The sequence below is a fragment of the Melanostigma gelatinosum genome (assembly GCF_949748355.1).
Source record: "Melanostigma gelatinosum genome assembly, chromosome: 23".
Classification (NCBI taxonomy): Eukaryota; Metazoa; Chordata; class Actinopteri; order Perciformes; family Zoarcidae; genus Melanostigma; species Melanostigma gelatinosum.
Window position 1 is genome coordinate 15,905,346 of NC_136656.1, and position 19,243 is coordinate 15,924,588.

Consider the following 19,243-nt stretch of genomic DNA (forward strand, 5'->3'; position numbering starts at 1 on the left):
TGTTGAACTCCGTTTGACTGACCAGTGGTTCTGGTAAAGTTTTCGGTTGCCTTTAGTATTTTCTGTGACTGAGCCCAGAGTGTAACAACATGGCAGCCTTTAGTGAGCAGCTTCCTGGACTGTCTCTTGACTGTGTCATTGAGCTCAGTTCTCAGCATGTTGTAGAAAGCCACTGATAACAGAGTCAACCCAACATTGAGGAAGGTGTGGAGCACGCTGTGGATTACAGGGACCTACCTCGGCCTCGCCTTGTTGAGAAGAGGATTACACCATCCAGGTTGCTGAAGTCAGTCTGGCTAGAGGGCTTTAGAGCAGCACCCCTATCCTCTGCTACTGCTTTCTGTGCTCTGGTAATTATGACCATCTGTTCATAACAACCCGGGTCCAGGCCCTGTGGGATGAGAAGGCCTTGAACACACACGCACGGCACCTGGCGCTGGAGCAACCCGACCCTTATGCCGTGTTCACACCGGTCGCGTTGATTTTTTGACGCGCGTCGAGATTACATACAAAGTCTATGCACAGACGCGATGAGACTGGCGCGCCGCGATTTTGCGATGGCGCGTTGGACGCGTTATTGCAGTGCGGTGGACGCGTTGGACGCCGCAAAATTGCCAACGCGCGAGTTGAAATTTTTCAACTTCAGCGACATAATCGCGTGACGCTGTGGCGTGATGGCCTATCAGCGTTGAGTTGCTCCCCCTGTCATCACTGGCTTCCTGCCGTTGTTGAATCAGGAAATAAATCCTGTAGCCGTCTGTGTTCACCCAGAGCTCTACGATACCTCATATCAATAGAGACCGGACCAAACTATGTGTATTCATGTGTGTGTGTGTGAACCATACGGTACAAACAATGAATAGACGCTGCCGTATTTACGTCTACGTGACGTTATTGAGTGCTGGTGGAGTTGCTACGATGTTAGCATAGCCTAGCACCGATCCATCAGAGCTCCATTGAGAAGACAAGTAACCTACAAATCGGCATCATTACGTAGTTATTTCGGAGTCCCTTTTTGTCGGTTTATTGCCGTTGAATCACAGCCAAATCAGTTTATTTAGTGTTCCTACAGCTGTAGTAAACAGCGACCGGTGGCTTGCTAGACACAGTGAATACAGCTCGATACAATCCACGGAGCTCCTCTGAACAATATTATCAACCAGACATGACGGCGTTTGGCATTCCGATGTTTGAGGGACTTCCACAACACGTACAAAGCAGCAATTGTCCTTATTCCTTTCACGGTTGACAGCGGAAATAAATGGCGGCCATGTGAACGGCTTCCAGGACGATAAACCACGGCCCCTCTCCGGCGCTACGAGATTTTGCGGCGTCTGGTGTGAACACGACCGGCGGCGCGTTGGACGCGATTGTGCAGTGCGTTGGACGCTTTTTTGCAGTGCGTCAAAAAATCAACGCGACCGGTGTGAACGCAGCATAATGACTACGGAGGGGATGAACACATCCCATAGCGGAGTTTATCCAAGCGCAGGTTCTGTGATAAACTAATGATCCAGCTTGGCAAGTCAGTGGAAGAACAAGTTGGGCTTAAAGGGGCAACAGCTGCTTACACTGTACAGTTTACTCTTCATGTGTATTACTCATGGAGATAGTTGTTTATTGTCATCTGTGGCTCTGGAGGAGCTTTGTCTTACAAAATCACACTGATGATGTCATAGTGATGTCATTGGGGAAAGTGGGAAACCTGCGTTAGAAACTGGCGAGTTTGAAGATTTGGGAATATATCTTGCAAGTGGGGTGTAATGATACTATTGGTGTGCATTGTGGGAAGTGTAGGATCCAGAACTTTGGAGCTTGAGCCATTAGAGTTCGGTCGATTTTCAGTTTTGCTGCTCTGTTGATTTGAACTGAAAAATGATGAATGAACAAATCAATCAAAAATAATACCGATAATCATGTCAAGTCAAAATAGGAAGGTCTTTTACAAGAACCAGTTACTGTTGGCACAGGCTTGTCACTGGACATTGTATTGTGAAGTAGACTTTGAATTTTGGATGTTAATTAAAAACAGGAAAAGTCATAAATTCCAGAGGGATGTCATCAAGAAATGTCCAAATGGAATGTGTTCATCTTCTCCATCCGCCTTGGCTTCACCTCTAAAGTGACCAAGGCAGCTGCTGACTGTCACACTGCCTCATCCTGACTCATCCGTTATTCATTCCTCTGTGTGTGTGTGTGTGTGTGTGTGTGTGTGTGTGTGTCCGTCCGCCTTGCTGATTCACCAAACTGTCCTGATGGCTGTGAGATATGGTCTCTCCATGAGTCTTTACTACTCCTCGTGTTAAGCGAGGGACGTGTGTGGCATGTGATGCATTACTAGCTCACCATAAGCTCTTTAGAGGCAGACATAATGTTTCTGAAGATAATGATCAAATATTGTGAAAACTAGGTTCAGTTTGATATTTAGTGACGCCGTAGATGTGATTTATTCTTCTCCTGCTGACACACAGCAGCAGCGGGTGTCTCTAGTCAGGGAGAGGGCAAGAGGTTGAGGGACAAAGAGCATTACAGTACATCCAGCTCATGGCTAATAAGCTGTTGGTGGTTAGCCTGGGATACCAAACAGGATAACACTGTTGAAGATAGGACAGGAGACAATTTGCAATTGCAGTATTTTTTTCTTGAAACAATGAATCTGAGGTAGATGACGGCCTCCGTCGGAGCGCTGCGCTCTGTTGACACGGAACACACCGATCCAGGATGCTTCGATGGAGCCGGGTCTCTGCTTGATGTAGGCCCAACAGTGTCTGATGTATTATTGCTGGGCTAGCAGAGTACGATTTCATCCCGACCCACGTCCTGTGAGCGGACATCAGCAGGAGCAGGCTGGGTAGTGGAACAGCCTTCGGTCCAAGCTGGGCCAGCCCACCCCTAACCCCCTCCCTGTGTCCCGGGGCGGTCAGACTGTCCTCGTGGATCTTGGTACGACTGGAGTGTAGATAGGTTTTTGATGCTTTGTGTTTCCACTGGTGGAGTCTATAGTAAGGCTAAAGATGAGAGAGGCTTAACCTTCTCGATATCTAAAGTTTGTAAGAGCTTATAACAAGGGTTGGGTACCGAAAACCGGTGCCGGTATGGTACCGGTTCCTATACGACCGGTATCTACCGGACCGAAATGCAACGCAGATTTCGGTGCTTCCTTTCGGTGCCTGCGCCGATTGAAATACTTTTTTTACACTACTCTGATGACTCCGTCCTAGGTTAGCTCGTCCTAGGACCGATGCTAACGATAGCATCGGTCCTCCGCTCCTCACTCATCATATTATTACAACCGGACGAGCCGTGGGTGCTTAGAAACAAACCCCTCCATCATTCTGACGAAGCTTCGGCCATGATTTATAGAAAAGAACGAGATCTGTCATACGGCTGGCAGGCTACTGACTTCCTCCATCGACATCCGGCACAACACAGGCACGCGGAACTTTCTTCTTCTTTTTCTAGGTGTAGGCAAACGGCGCATTAGCGCCACCAACTGGTTAAATAAAATAAAATAAGTCAGGAGAGGTCTTATTTTGCAAGAGAAGGCAAATATGCTCATATTTCTGCAAAATAATTGTTGAAGTCTGAAGCTGTAGTGTGTGTACAGTGTGTGTGTGTTTTGTATTTATTTTATCTATATTTAAGTATACTGTAAACTGTTAACAGTTAATATGTTGTTCATAGTTTGAAGTTAAAAAGTTTGAAGCTGTAGTTTGAAGCCAAGTGTTTTGTATTTATTTATATTTATAGTATACTTAACAGTTAATATATTGTTCAATTTGAAGAAAAAGGTATCTGTTCAGGCACCGTTTAGGCACCGATATCGTTTTAGCACCGGTATCGGAAAAAACCCAAATACTACATCCCACCCATCCTACCCATCCCTACTTATAACAGGCTACTGAGTATAACCGGGGCTGGACAATATGACATGTGCTTTGAGTCGAGGGCTTCAACGAACATTTATCTTTCCTATCTGTATTCAAGAATGTGGTCTTTAAATTGTAATCATCACTCCAGATTTTGTAATGCTTTCCCTCAAAACTCTGTCGTTGCACTCACATAGCTCTGCTTGCGCTAGTATTTGCTCTGCTTCTGCCCAAACTCAGCCACACTATGCAGTCTTTGCATCGCCTCTTCTCACAGGGCAGGTGGACTGTGTTGTCCTTTCTAATCAGGTGGCACAAGGCTGAGACACCCTCTCTTATTTCCCTCAGGAAACCAGTGGTGTCATCAACGGTACAATTACAAAATGTCTGATATTCCAGAATGTTAATAAGTGACATTTGATTCCCTTTGTAATGTAATCAAACGGTGTAAACATGGCGTCAGAGTGGCCTAGTCTTATGTTCGTCTATAACAGTTGAATGCACACAGATCACGTTTAACCTGTTGAAGGAATCTTTCCTCAATATTGAACCATGAGTCAACTTCAGATCATGACCTCATGTGTCACATGTCCATGGAAAAGGAAGTGTCAACAGGATGTCCTGCTCATGTGATCAGTTGTGTTCATATCAAAGTAGAAAACCCCCTTCCACTTTTAAACAGCAAAACATGGATTTTATTTGACTGCCTAGATAAATGGAGATAAATAAATCCAGTATTTCTAATGTCCAGTACTGTAGCTGACTCCTGAGGAGCATCTCTCTGTAGCTGCTAAAGCTTCTCTCTTGTTATGTTCCCCTCAGGTGTTTAGTGCTGCACAGGTAGCATACAGGCAGCCTGTCTGAGCTTGTTGGATGAGAACTGGTTGTCCATGGGGAGGGTTGATAATAACGGTGACGCTCTGTCTGCATCATCGATGTGCAGGTAGGAGAATAAGAACACGAAGCTGAAAGCTGTGTTGAGCTCCAGCAATCTCTGACAGACATGTACTCGTGGTCAGTTGAATTGAATATTATCCATTTCATCTGAGAGCAGCCACAACAATCAGGGTCAATTAATTAGAAGTTCAGCCAACCAATCAGCCCAAAGTTCACTTCAAATGTCAATAATTAGGATAAACAAATCATGAATGAATTTAGATGCAGCTCATTTAATATCTGAGTGAGTCATAGTGGGCAGGCTGTTACACACTGTTATATGCTGGTTGAACTGGGATAAGACGAGGCTGTGGAGGCCCAGCAGTGTTTATGATAACATCAGCCCCCCTTCTTCTTCACTGGAGCAGCTTCCCTCAGGAAGGTCAAAGGTTCACACACACGCACACACGCACACAAAGAAGGAGACTTTGCTCGCCTCCCCCAGAGTGTTTCCCGGTAGCTCAGAGCGGTGGAGGAGAACAAAGCCCAGCTATTGTATGTGGTGAGCACCTTGTGGAGTCACAAGTGAATACACACAGCTCACCCTCGGGACGTTGCTTTAATGATAAGGTTCACAAAGTATGGGTTTGAAACAATGATATTTGTGTTTCTGGACTGAAGCTGCAAATGCAATGAGCCCCAACATTCTGAATCATTAATATCTTGGAGCTTTTCAGAACAATAATACGTTTCCCAGTCGTGATTAGGTCATTTACAGGGTGTGACCTGGTAATTACTGTAGATCTGATGGCAGAGGCCTTGTTTACATGGAACTGTGATTATTGCATAGATGGTCTGTGTATGAGTCTAAAGAGTGTTTTCATTATCTATTAATATGCAGATCATTTACATCTTACATTTTTTAAATAAAATCACAGAAAACGTGTAAATGCCCTTTATCGTTTCCTAAAGCCCAACATGTGGTTAACACTTGTTTAAAATGTAAAGCTATTCAGTTTACTTTAATATTTGACCATGAAAAGTATTCGATGAGCTGGAAAGGGTGCAAGTTTGGCATTTTTTGCTTGACATATGACTTAAACATCTAATTCACTATTGCAGTATGTAATATAATTGATTGATTGGCAAAAATATTTAGTTCTAAGTCTGTAAAATCTATGACATGCAATACAATATTTGTCATTCTCTGTTTTGGCTTGGATGCCTCCAGGTTTGACATGCGTGGGAGCATTTGTTAAGGCCTCAGTATGTCCTGTCTGATAATATAACAGCATCTGATCCCAGCTGTCCAGCAGCACAACAGGGGGAGAGGATGTGTTCTAAGATTTCTGTGAGTTTATGAAACAATCTGACAGCCACGCCCACTTTAGCAGTGATTGGTCATCATGTGTGTGCTAATTGAAAGTAGGCGGGGTTTGAACTCCTTCCTTCTTTCTCTCTCTTTTTATTCGTCACACAGCTGCTATGGTCACTTTACTTATCTGAAGCCCAGTCCATCTCTGATTCTGTTTATTTGCTCCGGGAACGTCCGCTGTAACAATGCATGGTGGGTGAGTGAAGTGTACAGCACACAAAATAACACGGAGAAGAAGGCAGCCAGCAGTGTTACTTAATGATGCGTCAACAAGATGCAGGGAGGAATGCAAGCAGAGACTCTAAAAGTTCAAAAGCAATAAAGGAAGGATCCCTTTTCCGGCCACAGCAGATCCACACTGTGTCTCCTTTCCATGGATTCAAATTAGTTTTCTCATTTAGATTTAGACCCAGAAAAATAAGTCTACTTTAAAGAACTGTGATTGGGATCGGCACATCCCTCCTAGTAATGAACTACATATTGAGCTCTTACTTCATTAAAGCAGGACTGGTGGGGACTAGCAACAGCTCGTGTGAGAGCAGTTTGGGTTTGTTCAGTCGCAGAAGCAATGGAAATGTTGCTGCAATAAACTGACCTCCAGTCTCATACGAGCTCTGGGGATGTGAGAGACAAGAGCTTGTTGTTAAGAGAAGGAGGGGAGCTGGACGGCCAACAAACACATACACACCATACCACAACTGAGAAGGTTGGCAGCTGACTGAGAGAAATAATGAATGAGGAAAGGGTGTGTGTGGATATTTCCATACCATGTTCCTGTAAGATGGCTCCCTGTTTGCATCCTACCTGACTGGTTGATCCTACCAGGTGACATGGAGGGGGGCCGTGTCGGAACCACGCATGCTGACTACGGGGGTTCCACAAGGCTCAGTCCTGGGCCCCCTTTTCTTCTTGCTCTACACAACATCTCTGGGTTCTATTATTCGCTCGCATGACTTCTCTTACCATTGTTATGCCGATGACACCCAGCTGGTCTTGTCATTTCCCCCGGTGACACTCAAGTGGAGGCACGCATCGCTGCATGCTTGGCTGACATCTCGAAGTGGATGACACACCACCTCAAGCTCAACCTGGACAAAACCGAGCTACTGTTCCTCCCAGGTAAGGGTTGCCCGCACCGAGACCTGTCCATCACCATTGACGATACCGTGGTGACGCCAACTCGGACTGCGAGGAATCTGGGTGTGACCCTGGACGACCAACTGTCGTTCTCAGCAAACATTGCATCGGTTACACGCTCCTGCAGATTCCTGCTCCACAACATCAGGAGGATTCGAGTAGGGTTGAGTAGGGTTGGGTATCGTTTGGGTTTTTTCTTAAAACGTTACCGGTGCCGAAATGGTGCCTGAACCGATACTTTTTTCTTCAAATTGAACAATATATTAACTGTTTAAAGTATACTATAAATAAATACGAAACACTTTGCTTCAAACTTTTTAACTTCAAACTATGACCAACATATTAACCATTAACAGTTTACAGTATCCTTAAATAAATACAAAACACACACGCACACACTTACAGCTTCAAACTTCAGCAATTATTTAGCAGAAATATGAGCATATTTGCCTTCTCTGGCAAAATACGACAGCTCTCATGACTTATTTAATTTTACCAGTTGGTGGCGGTAAGGCGCCAATTCGTCGTTTGCCAACCGCCACTACACCATCGAAGAAGAAGCTTTCGCGTGCCTGTGGGCCTGGGCCTGTTGTGCTTATGAGCGGCAGCGCTAAGTACCCCGTTGTAAAAATACTCTGAGTGAGGAGCGGAGGACCGAGTCCTGCTGCCAGGACTGAGTCATCAGAGTAGTGTAAAAAAAGTATTTCAATCTGCTCAGGCACCGAAATCTGCGTTGCGTTTCGGTCCGGTAGACGTATATATATATTGGCACCGCTTTTCGGGACCCAACCCTACTGATGAGACGGCGCAGGTGCTAATCCAGGCTCTCGTCATCTCCCGTCTGAACTACTGCAACTCACTACTTGCCGGAGCGCCAGCGTCGACCTCTGGAGCTTGTCCAGAAAGCTGCAGCTCACCTGGTGTTCAATCGTCCCAAGTTCTCCCACACAACTTCCCTTCACCGTTCTCTACACTGGCTTCCCCCCCCCCGACCCGTCGTTCAGAGGTCCCTACGGCCGATCGACCCGGTCGCGGCTGTTTCCTGTCCTGACCCCAGTGGTGGAATGAACTCCTCACTGACGTCAGGACAACAGAGTCGCTGCCCATCTTTCGGCGCAGGCTGAAGACACCTCTTCAAGAAGGCCTACCCTTATGCCGTGTTCACACCAAACGCGGCGCGAATTCGCGTCAATTGAGCCGCAGGTCTCACCGGGGGACCATTTGTGTACATTCGCGCGAATCGCGCCGGAGAGGGGGCGGGGCTTATCGCCCTGAAAGCCGTTCAACTGTCCGCCATTAAACATGGAAAAAATAACCAATTTCTGCTTAGTACGTGTTGTGGAAGTCACAGATATCCCGGGAAACTAAACGCCGTCATGTCTGGTTCATAACATTGTTCAGAGGAGCTCCGTGGATTTCATCGAGCTGTATTCACTGTGTCTAGCAAGCCACACGTCGGCTGTTTACTACAGCTGTATGAACACAAAATAAACTGATTTGGCTGTGATTTAACGGCAATAAACCGACAAAAAGGGACTCCGAAATAACTACGTAATGATGCCGATTTGTACTTGTCTTCTCAATGGAGCTCTGATGGATCGGTGCTAGGCTATGCTAACATTGTAGCAGCTCCACCAACAGTCAGAATAACGTCATGTAGATGTAAATACGGCAGCGTCTATTCATTGTTTGTACCATATGGTTTACACACACATGTATACACATAGTTTGGTCCGGTCTCTGTTGATATGAGGTATCGTAGAGCTCTGGGTGAACACAGACGGCTACAGTATTTATTTCCTGATTCAACAACGGCAGGAAGTCAGTGATGACGGGGAGCAACTCAATGCTGATAGGCTATCGCGGCGGGGCGCACCGCGAATATTTCGCCGAAGTTGAAAAAGTTCAACTCACGCGTTTGGCGACTCATCGCGGCATCGCAAATTCGCGTCCGCCGCGCCATCGCAAATTCGCGCCGCGCCAGTCTCATCGCGTGTGCATAGACTTTGTATGTAATCTACTCGTGCGAATAATTCACGCCGCGTTTGGTGTGAACGCAGCATTAGCCTTCCACTCAGCATTTACTTAGCATCTATTGTATTCATACTACCTTATTGCACTTATTGTATTCATATTAGTTTGTGGCACTTATTGCATTTGTTTGTTTCTGCACTGTACGCTGGCTCTGGTTTATGCTCTTAGATGCTTGTTTGAAAAAAGGAGATGCACTTGTGACTTCTGGTCACTAGTAGTTCTCTCGAAAACCGATGTTGAATACACCTATTGTAAGTCGCTTTGGATAAAAGCGTCTGCTAAATGACTGTAATGTAATGGTTACAGACCTGATGTTGGCCTTTCGTCAAATATCCAACCTGTCTCATTTCCCACATTGTGTTATTTCACAGATTGAATTTAAAGGCTTGATTGTTTTCCATTAGGCTGTACACCCATTCTAAAAACGTTTACTTCAAATATAAGTGAAATACTTCATTGTCCAAAAAGTCCCTGTAGCTCTTTGGTTTGAGTTGTTTATGTTGAGCACCTTTGAGGTCATGACGGTAGTATGGTAGTAGCTCTGTTACCGTTAATCAGACTAAATAATTCCCTGCTGCTTTTCAGGCCCAGTTCTGTAGAAACAGTCAGGCTGTAGCTAATGAGTGCTTCATCTGAGTCTCTGTTGGACTCCAATCCTGGTTTAAAAAGTGGCTCTGAAAGTGGCTGCAGCTTTCTCCTTTGTGAAGGACGACAGCTGTGGTAAGTTGCTACATTGGATTCAAGTTGTGAACAAGTCTCAGGGCAAAAAGTCCTGGCTCTGTATGTTGTGGCTGAGACCGGAGGTTAGTTTGGTTTAAAGAAAGCGAAACATGGTGCCGAACAGAGCTTTGACAACTCCTAGAACAGAGATGGGACTGTCCTCTCAGAATGTCTTTCCCAGAGCACCTGCATCGGATGGATGCTAGCAGATAGCTTTGTGTCTTCAGCCCTCTTTGGGACTTATTAAGGTTTGGTTCGGTGAATGTGCTTCTTGAGATCCACATTTGATGCTGTTTTGAGACTAAATTAGCCTCAAAACAATCGGTATAGCTCTTTAGCTCTTCATTGGGGCCTCTGATGTGCTGCAACAGGGATGGTGGACTTTATCTCGTCTTGGCTAGTTGCTGCTGCTGCCATGGGAGTTTGTCTGAACTTTATCATGTGCAATTTTGGGACATTTGAGCCATGCTAGTACTGGCTAGCCTGGTACTTGGGAGGGCAATGTTGGTGAGTCAGTCAACTTCTTTGGTCGGGACTGAAATATCTGGGCCAATTGGATTTGTTCCAGACTGAAGCTCTGGGCTAACGACTGCACGCAGCATCTAGCAACAGGAGGAACTGATGGCTCAACAGTGTAGCTGGTGAGCCAACCAGCACAAAGACAAGGATGCTCAAAAACCTCCAGATAGGAAGGAAGGAAGATTGTGAACAAAGTAGACATTCCACCTACTGAGAATCAACATGTGAACACTGTCAATGTTAGCGTGCGATAATGTATATATCTGAAGAAGAAAGTGCTGCTGTGCTTCTGTTTGTCTAACAAGCAGAGTGTGAGCTCATTGGGAACTATTGCACATCTTACCATCTTAATAATATGCCTTTAATACAGCAGGAAAATACTGCACCGTTGACTTTAGACAATGTCCCGATCGCTTTCTGCTGCCTCGTGATAGCATTGCGCCCAGTGTGCGCCTGACCACGCCTCATTTTGAGAACAAGCACATTTGCTACTGGCGCTGTGCGTTAAAATGACAACTGTGTTTGTCTGCTCCGCTCTGAGCCAAGTGTAAGATAGGTCACAGTCATGTTCTCCTCCTTCCTGCTCTCAAATGTTTGAGTCATTTGTGATGTTTTGAAACTATTTCAGTCAGAGACTTCCTGCTCACCAGTGTGTTGAAGAGTTATATCGACATCTTATCTAAATTCATTCAAACCATTTCATAGCAGACTCTCACACCATACACCTTGTAGCAGCTAGAAGCTGTAATTAATTACTGAACATATCCGTTTTCTCATGGAAACCTCCTATTGTTGGCGTGTTTTATGAAGGGAAGTGTGATGACATATAAAGAGTGACACAGTAAATCCCCCCCCCCTTTAAAACAAATGGCCTGGTTTTAAGTGTGTTGCTGAAAAGCTCTCTGGTTAAGCTGCTAGAAGCTACACGACTACACTGTACTGTCAGTTAATGGTCGGGCTGAACCAGCCCTGGTTTTGTGCGTGTGCACACTTGCGTGTGCAGTTCGAGCTCGATATAAGGCCGCTGCCTTCTCTCGCTTGTTTACATCTGTTCTGTGTCATTACAGGTGTGTGTGTGTGTGTGTGTGTGTGTGTAGGTGTGTAGGTGTGTGTGTGTGTGTGTGAGAGAGAGCGTTCCGTTTCCTCTGTGCTGCGGATGTGGGCTGCCTGTTCTCTCAGCCTTCACTTCTGCTTTGTCTGTCTTTGTCTCTGACTACTTTCTGATTGCCACACACTTGTCAGCCAACATGTTTCCATCCAATTCTATCCAGTTCATAAATGTCACAGAGAGAAGAGTGCCCGATGGATCTATTTCCTCTAAAAAGATATTCATGGGGAAACTGTAAGGAATCTTTCATGAACTCATGAATGCTTGGCAAGTTGTGTCAGCTGATGAATGCCATGGCTTGTATAAATAGAGTGAATCTCCCATCTTGTAACGTGGACGTCTTCATGCATTGTTGCATTAACGGGGACCAGAAGTCACCTATTCATTCAAACACATGAGCCTGCAGTGCGCTCTGTTCTTTAGTGGTGCTTTCATTTCCAGTATGTTCAGTTTAATGTGTGAGTGTTCCTCTCTCAGAGCACAGCAGCTGGTGGGGAGGGGGAATCCCTCCGCATTCCCATGGGAGGTAACCAGAGAACAGGCAGAGACAACACTACCAGTCTGCCAACAAACATGCACTGTGCCGTACATAGCCTGGTCTGGAGTCTGGGTGTGTGTGGAGGAGCACGGTTGCCATAGCAGTTTCTTGCGAGTCACGAGGTGGAGAGCATGTTGTCAGGTGTCTAGATGTGAGCAGCATTCAGCTGCTTTAAGGTGTGAAGGTCTCTCTGCACAACCAGTCATCAGCTGGCTGAGGTCAAGTGAGACGGCCAAACAGCGACTGCAGGAAGCTTGGGATATGACGAGATTATCGTTCAACACGGTATTAGTTGGTCCTGAAAATGGTTATTATATTGTGCAACAACTTTTCGCCTGTGAATTCTGTGCTAATTTTCTTGCTTTCTCTGCGCTTCACTGTTTTGTTGTAGTGCATAAAAAAGGAGAGCCAGAGAAAGTGAACGAAGAGATTCTCTTTCAGCTGTGCGATAAACACATCGGGTCTATAGATGGAGGCAACACAAATCTACGCTCCGGTCTTAAAACACGTTTCCAACAGCGTGTACTCAGGCAGGGCAGGGACAAGGAAATAAATGTTTCACTTTGTGTCAAATAGCGCTTCCTACACAATACACTCTTATGATGTTACATATGTGTCTGGTCCATAGATACTCGTATCTGTCTCTCTTCAGCAGTTCTTTTGGGACAATCTTTGCATATATCCTTGTGTTTCTTAAAGCAATATCGTCATTCAACATCGCCCAACCCTAGAAAGCAGTGAGCTGTCATTTGTGAGTAGTGTCTGAGAATTTTAACTTTTTCATGAACTGCTGGGAACTTCCACAAGTTGCATTACATCTGACACTTGGGAGTGAGATTGCATTCACAAGCTGACTTTTAAATAGGGAAGTCACTTTTTACAGCCTTCATTCTTCTTTGCTTTAACACGTTTAAACGTTATTTTTGTTATCGGCGAATATACTGATTCATTTCTTAAATAATTACTTATTTTTTTGGTCTGTAAATTGTTAGAAATGCTCATGACATATTCCCAGAGGGGCTAGGCCTGCTGATGAAACAGCTGCTGTGCTGTGACTGATGAACATCCAGAGTTCATAGAGCCATAGTTACATGTGTAGACTCTCCCTGCTGTGATACAAGCTAGCTTCTTCTCTATCTCTGCTACTAGCAGGGGAACCACATGCAAGGCCAGGACCACATGACCTACAAAACCGGCCCTCATCAGTTCATTGGGAACTGTTGGTACCATTAAAGCTGCATGGCTGATCAGCCGTCTCCTTTAGCTCTTAACACGCTACACGAACCGGACAGAATGGTGCATTAGCTGGGACTATTTTCAGCAGTGGATCAATCCACATGTTGTGCTCTAGTGAGTATGTCTGGGGCAGCAGGACAGCGTATGAGGGAATCCAGCTGAGCAGCACACTTTTGTTTTTAAGCTTTTGACATTTCATGGACAGACAAGCTGATGGAGGCTGGAGGACAGCTGACCACACCAAAGGTCCCAGGATGGGTCTGAAGCCAGGACATGGTGGCATGAAAGGGTCTCTGGGTTCTTTATTTCCTTTATCTGGCGTAGCTACTGTGTGCTCCAGGCTCAGCAGGCAGCCATTAGTTAATAGGCCTCAGTCCCATTCCTCCTGGCTCTGTTTGTCCTGCAACACAATGTAACACTATAAGAGTGTGTGTGTGTAAATAATCTCATGGTGTGGAGTGGACTGCCTGGTGAACAATGAAAGCCCAGGCCCTGTCTGTCTTATGTAACCCAGCAGTTCCATTAAGTCCCTCAGTGTTTGGTGTCCAGATGGCTGATTCACAGCGGAAGTCTGAGCACGATAGAGGAGGCACGAGGCCTCGGAGGGGTTCAAATGGCAAGGACTGTCTGCATGTACTTAGTTACTTTACTGCACCATCTCAGTGAATATAACCTGCTCCTCTCAGTCTCCGAGGATGGAGGATGTTGCTGTAACATAACTTTAATGACCGATTTATACAAAGTGTAGTATAATGGAGCAGCGATGTGTGGGGAGCACACTGTGGTGACCAGGGATTAACCCGTGGTGGCAGTCTGCTTAAAATGGGTCAAATGAGAGTTGAATGCATGTTCATTACCCTGCATTGTGAGTGGAGGTTGTATGAAGTGGCACTTTTGTAGTAGTAGCAGTTAAAGTAGTACTATTGACGACACAAATTCTGCCTTTTTAGGTTTTGTGAGTATAAGGTGGTCATGTCGAGGCTGAATCTCAACCCCCACAGAGAGAAGGCTGGAGCACACGTGTGTCCGCTGCTTTGTGCAGACGACACGCTGCAATAATAACGCTACCAAAACTGGTTTACAATTATAAGGAATTTAATTCCACTGATGCAAGTACGATTACAGTTAAACATTGGAGTACATACTCCTATGAAATATTAAATCAATAAAACCCCATTTGCAAAAAACTCAACTCAGCTCCTCAGGTATAAAAACACGTCCGTCGTCTGAGAGCATTCACGGGAGAGAGAAAAAGACTTTAATTCAAACCTCCCACACATTCGTTCGCGACTCCTCCCCTTCAGTCTATCTCAATTTCTATTGGCTACCTACTCTCACACCTCAGTAAATGCCTGTCTTCACATCTCTCTCTTTCCCTGAGTTTCTAACACATTCAATGACTGTCAGTTATTGTTTAATCCCTTCTATAATAATCCTTCAGTATGAAAGTTAAACTTCTGCAACTTGGCAGAAGCTTCATGTCTTTTAGCTACTAATCCTACATCACTTTATGTTTATCTTAATTATGCATTCCCAAAACCCTTATGATTATGACTAATTATGAATTCTTAATTATGAATTATTAAACACTTTTATTTTATCTACTAACTACAGTTTTTTGCTCAAATTTCTTACAGTCACATGAGTTTACTAACTTGGTTTGGTTCCATTGACTCTGTGGCGCTCTCCCTGTGACTCAGCTCTTTGTGGCTCTTTCCCAGCAGCCCCTCAGGCTCGAGGACTTAAACCAGTAAAGAGCTCCTCTTTTTGTTGAGTCACTCCTCTCGGGGGTTTCGTTGTCTTGGCCTCCTCATGGTCGGCCTCTTTGTTTGTTTGTCACCCTCTCTCTCGCTGCTCCTCGGCTCCATTGTGCATGCTCTCCTGCTGCTATTATCTGCCCGTTACTCATCCACCCCTCCCTCCCGCTGCACCTTTAACAAACCTCACCCCTCTTCTCCACAACGTGATACGAGTAGAGTCTCATCTTGCCTCTGTGCCCACAGGAGGCCCAGGGTCCCTGTTTCTCTGTAGAGTGTGACATGGAATACACTTTCACGCTTGTGCTTTTGAAATGACATTGTTAGTACTTCATCAACACCACACGGTTTGTGAGGATGGATGGAGGTACAGTTTATGAACTCTCACCAATCGGAACACTTTCAAAAGTATTGATTTGGTAAATCACAGAAGAGTGAGTTTTCAAATCTGTCAGCAGGGCTCGGGTGTCTGAGAGGTTGTCTGTGTGTCCCTTTACTCTTCTTTGCATTCCAGGGTTGAGGGAGGAAAGCAAGAGTTTAGCAGCATGCCTTTGCTTTCCTCTTCTCCAGATCTGGTCAGATCTTCATCAGCTGCTCACATGTAACATAAACCACCCACTCTTTTTTACTTTTTCTTTGTCCGTCATGGAAAAATCCAGACTGTTGATGCTTTCATAATGCACCTTAGAAGTCAGTCCCGACCCTGAAGCAGGTGAGCCGGTCAGACACCTGATATCCTCTTGTTTCTCATGGCATTTCTTGGGTTAGCGGGAAAACACCAGAATAAACCGAACACAAACGGGAACATCCCAAAGTACATGACATCTCATTGCAACAGTCCTGAGGTTAATACTACCTATTAGTTATACGACCTATTCGTTAGGTTGTGTTGAAGGCGTTGATACAACAAAGAATGAATAAAGAGCTGGAGCACCTCAGGCTGCTCTCCTTCCTTCGTGTGTCTCCTCTTATTACCATCCTCTTATTATTATCCTCTTATTACCAAAGAGCAGCTCCTCATCTTCAGCTGACAACAGGCTGCTCATGTTAATGTCACTACAGAGAGGAACTTGATGACAGAAGTGGATCAAACTTTGCTGTTGTGTGGTTAAAGATCTCTCTGCTGTACTTCCTGCTTCTGTAGGCCCAACATCTCCAACAGAGTGATACGTCTTCTCTCACACCCACAGTTTCATCTTATCAGGTTATTTCAGCTTCAGATCATATTTGAATCCAACCTGCATATCTTCTCCTGCTCCACATCTCATTATGGTTAATATGTACACTGAGCCTTTCTTTTCTTTCTGTTTATATCACTTCGTCAGGATGTAGCTTGAGTGTGCAGCTGTGTCCTTCAGGTCCTCATGGGCCTGGCCTTGGTATCAGCAGATAGTACGTGATCTGATCAGACCTGTGGAGCTTGTTGGGGACATTGTAAAAGCAGACTGACTCTTCTGAGGTTGATGGGAGAAGTCAGTAAATTCAGATATTCTGTTTGTTTCCGAGTGACACAGATGTGTGAGCACAGAGCTTAATCATTCGCGTGTCTCGATCAGCACCGCAATGTGTCGGTGATGCACTGAACCACACCCAACCACAAACGAGGCCATGCAACAAGAGGTTGATCAGCTAAGCGTCTGTATTGGCATTCAGAGGCCCGTAACAGGAAGACTAGCTTCTTAAGGCGCTGACAGTTCACAGTTTACTTCCTGGCGCAGTCTTGTGCCAGGAAGGTAATGAGATTTGCAAACAGATTAGTGTATTAATCGTCCCGACAGCACACAGCAGTTTGTGCACGAGCTCTATTGACTTCTAATGAAGACTTCTAACACTTATATCTGTGTTAATGTGTGGAACAAGTGCTGAACGACTGTTCAGGTCTACATGAATAAGTCGGCAAATAATCCACAAACTTGTGAAACTCTGAGACTTTGGAGCAGCAGACTGAAGACCTGTGTGATGATGTCACAGTGCCCGAGTGAGGCCCCAGCTTATGCAATATGAGACTGCTGCTCTTGTATTTCCTTTGTTTTCACTCTGAATTCTCCAACGTGTTGTAATGGGGTTTTCCTCAAGTGTTGAGAGACTTTGCTAAAGTCCTGCTTACCAGTGTGTAGAGGTCAGTGGGTCAGCAGTGGATCCTCCTCATCACATGCTGACCTGTAATTAGACACAGTGCCGTGCTCTCACAGGCCAGTCCTGCTCTCACAGTGACGCTTAATACACATTCAGTTTGTTTCTACAAATCTTTTGGAAAGGTTGCACATTTAAGGTTATGAAAGTGGTTTAAAAGAGGAGGCAGTGAAATCAGTTACATGTTCCTGTTTTTAAATATTCCAATAACCAGGATCATCCGCTTGTTTTTCTGTATCACATGGTCCTCATCAGTGGATGCCCATTTTTCCTGGAGAAGCTCAGGCTGTTCTTCATGACAACTGAGCTCCATCCACAATGAAGACCATGTGACACAGGCAAAATGTCTTGGAAAAGCTAGTAAGTGGTCCTTGGGTCGGGATTGTCAAACCATCTGTTTCCAACGTCAAGACTGCACTTTGATGCTTAGGTTTTATTTTGAGAAAGCTATATCGTCACTCAATGTTGATGACACCTAGTAATAGAGGGAGGATTAGAATTAGAGAAGGCAGAGTTTGGAAGTAAGAAATATGAACGTAATGTATCATAAATAGATTGAGTAGAACCGTTTAGGTGGAGCCGGTTTGTGGGCGTGGCCTGTGTTGACTCACTTCAGATCTGCATCAGCAGACGGCTGCTGTACTGCTGTGGGTTGAAACGTGTTCAGCATGTTGCAGCACCTCATCAGTGATCTAATAGCAGGTGTTCTCTGTTAGCGGTCAGAGGGCCCGTGTGTAGATCCAACCAGCATTCAGTGAAATGTGAGCGCGGGTCATTGGGTCATGCGAGGTCCACTTGCAGGATTTATTTCCTGAAGGTTCAATCCCATCTGACTGTTTTCATCACCCTTATTTGTTGGCAGTTCCTGGAAATGTTTTGGTCGCTCATTTAACTGGCCATAGATTCAGCCTCTAACAAGTAGCCTGTATCTTTGTGTTTCCCACCCTGCGTTATGACAAATCAACCAGGCTCTGAGCTGAGGGAACAAAGCCACAACCATCCCCTGTTTGAAGACTCATGTAATCGCATATGGTTAGTCACTACTGTAACGCCAGCTGTGAATGTCTCAGCTGGATGTAGACCACTTTGAAACAAAGTGAGGCCAGTGTGAGTCGGCTCTTTAACCGGAAGGATCCGCTGGCCCTCCTCCTCTTCATGCGGCTTTGTAGAGCTGACGGAGTCGACTCTGAACCACAGAGCTAGTCTGTTTGAAGCCAGCGTCCTGCTCTCTCATGGCAGCCCGCTGTCCATTCTGCAGCACATGCGTCTCCCATGATGCTCGTAGTGAGTCGGTCTGGCTTTGTTACAACAGCTACCAGGACGTTTGGGCAGAAATGCCTCCTGGGTAAAAAAAATAAAAATAAAGACAGCAGGGAAAGGCGGTGTTCCACTTTTGTGTGTGTGTTCTTATATTTTTGTACTTAATGAGACCAAATATGGGCCACCAATTCTGTTAGGCATGGGTTTAAGGTTCAAGGTATACGCTACAACAAAGAGGAAGTGCCTCCTCCAGCCCTGCCGCTTCCAACAGCAATCAATAAGCAGCCATTGGGCTGTCTGCCATTGACAGACTGGTGTCTCATGCTGCTGCCAGTGAGCGCTCCGTGCTAATGGGGCTTTTTGGAATCACTGAAGCTCTATAGACCATCCATTGATGCTTCATTGTGTCTGCTGCACAATGCTCACTTTTCCTTTATGTCACACGGCGTGAAGTAGAGCTCGAGTGATGCAGAGAGGAGGATATGTTGATGACTGGTCAATACTGAGCACGCTCAGTAATTCAGTCATTATGATATAGGGGAGGTTTGGGAGGAGGAAGGTATTTAGGGGCGACCGTGGCGCACTGGGTTAAGAGTTCGTCTGGGGACCGGAAGGTCCACGGTTCGATCCCCGACTGGGATGTGTCACGTGTCGAAGTGTCCCTGAGCAATACACTGAACC

At 45.4% G+C, this 19,243-nt stretch overlaps 1 protein-coding gene across 2 annotated transcripts in view; it reads left to right on the forward strand.

Annotated features, from left to right (window-relative positions):
• lrch4 (leucine-rich repeats and calponin homology (CH) domain containing 4) overlaps positions 1 to 19,243 on the forward strand; it is a 41,786-nt gene that overhangs the window by 1,000 nt on the left and 21,543 nt on the right. The window lies entirely within an intron of this gene.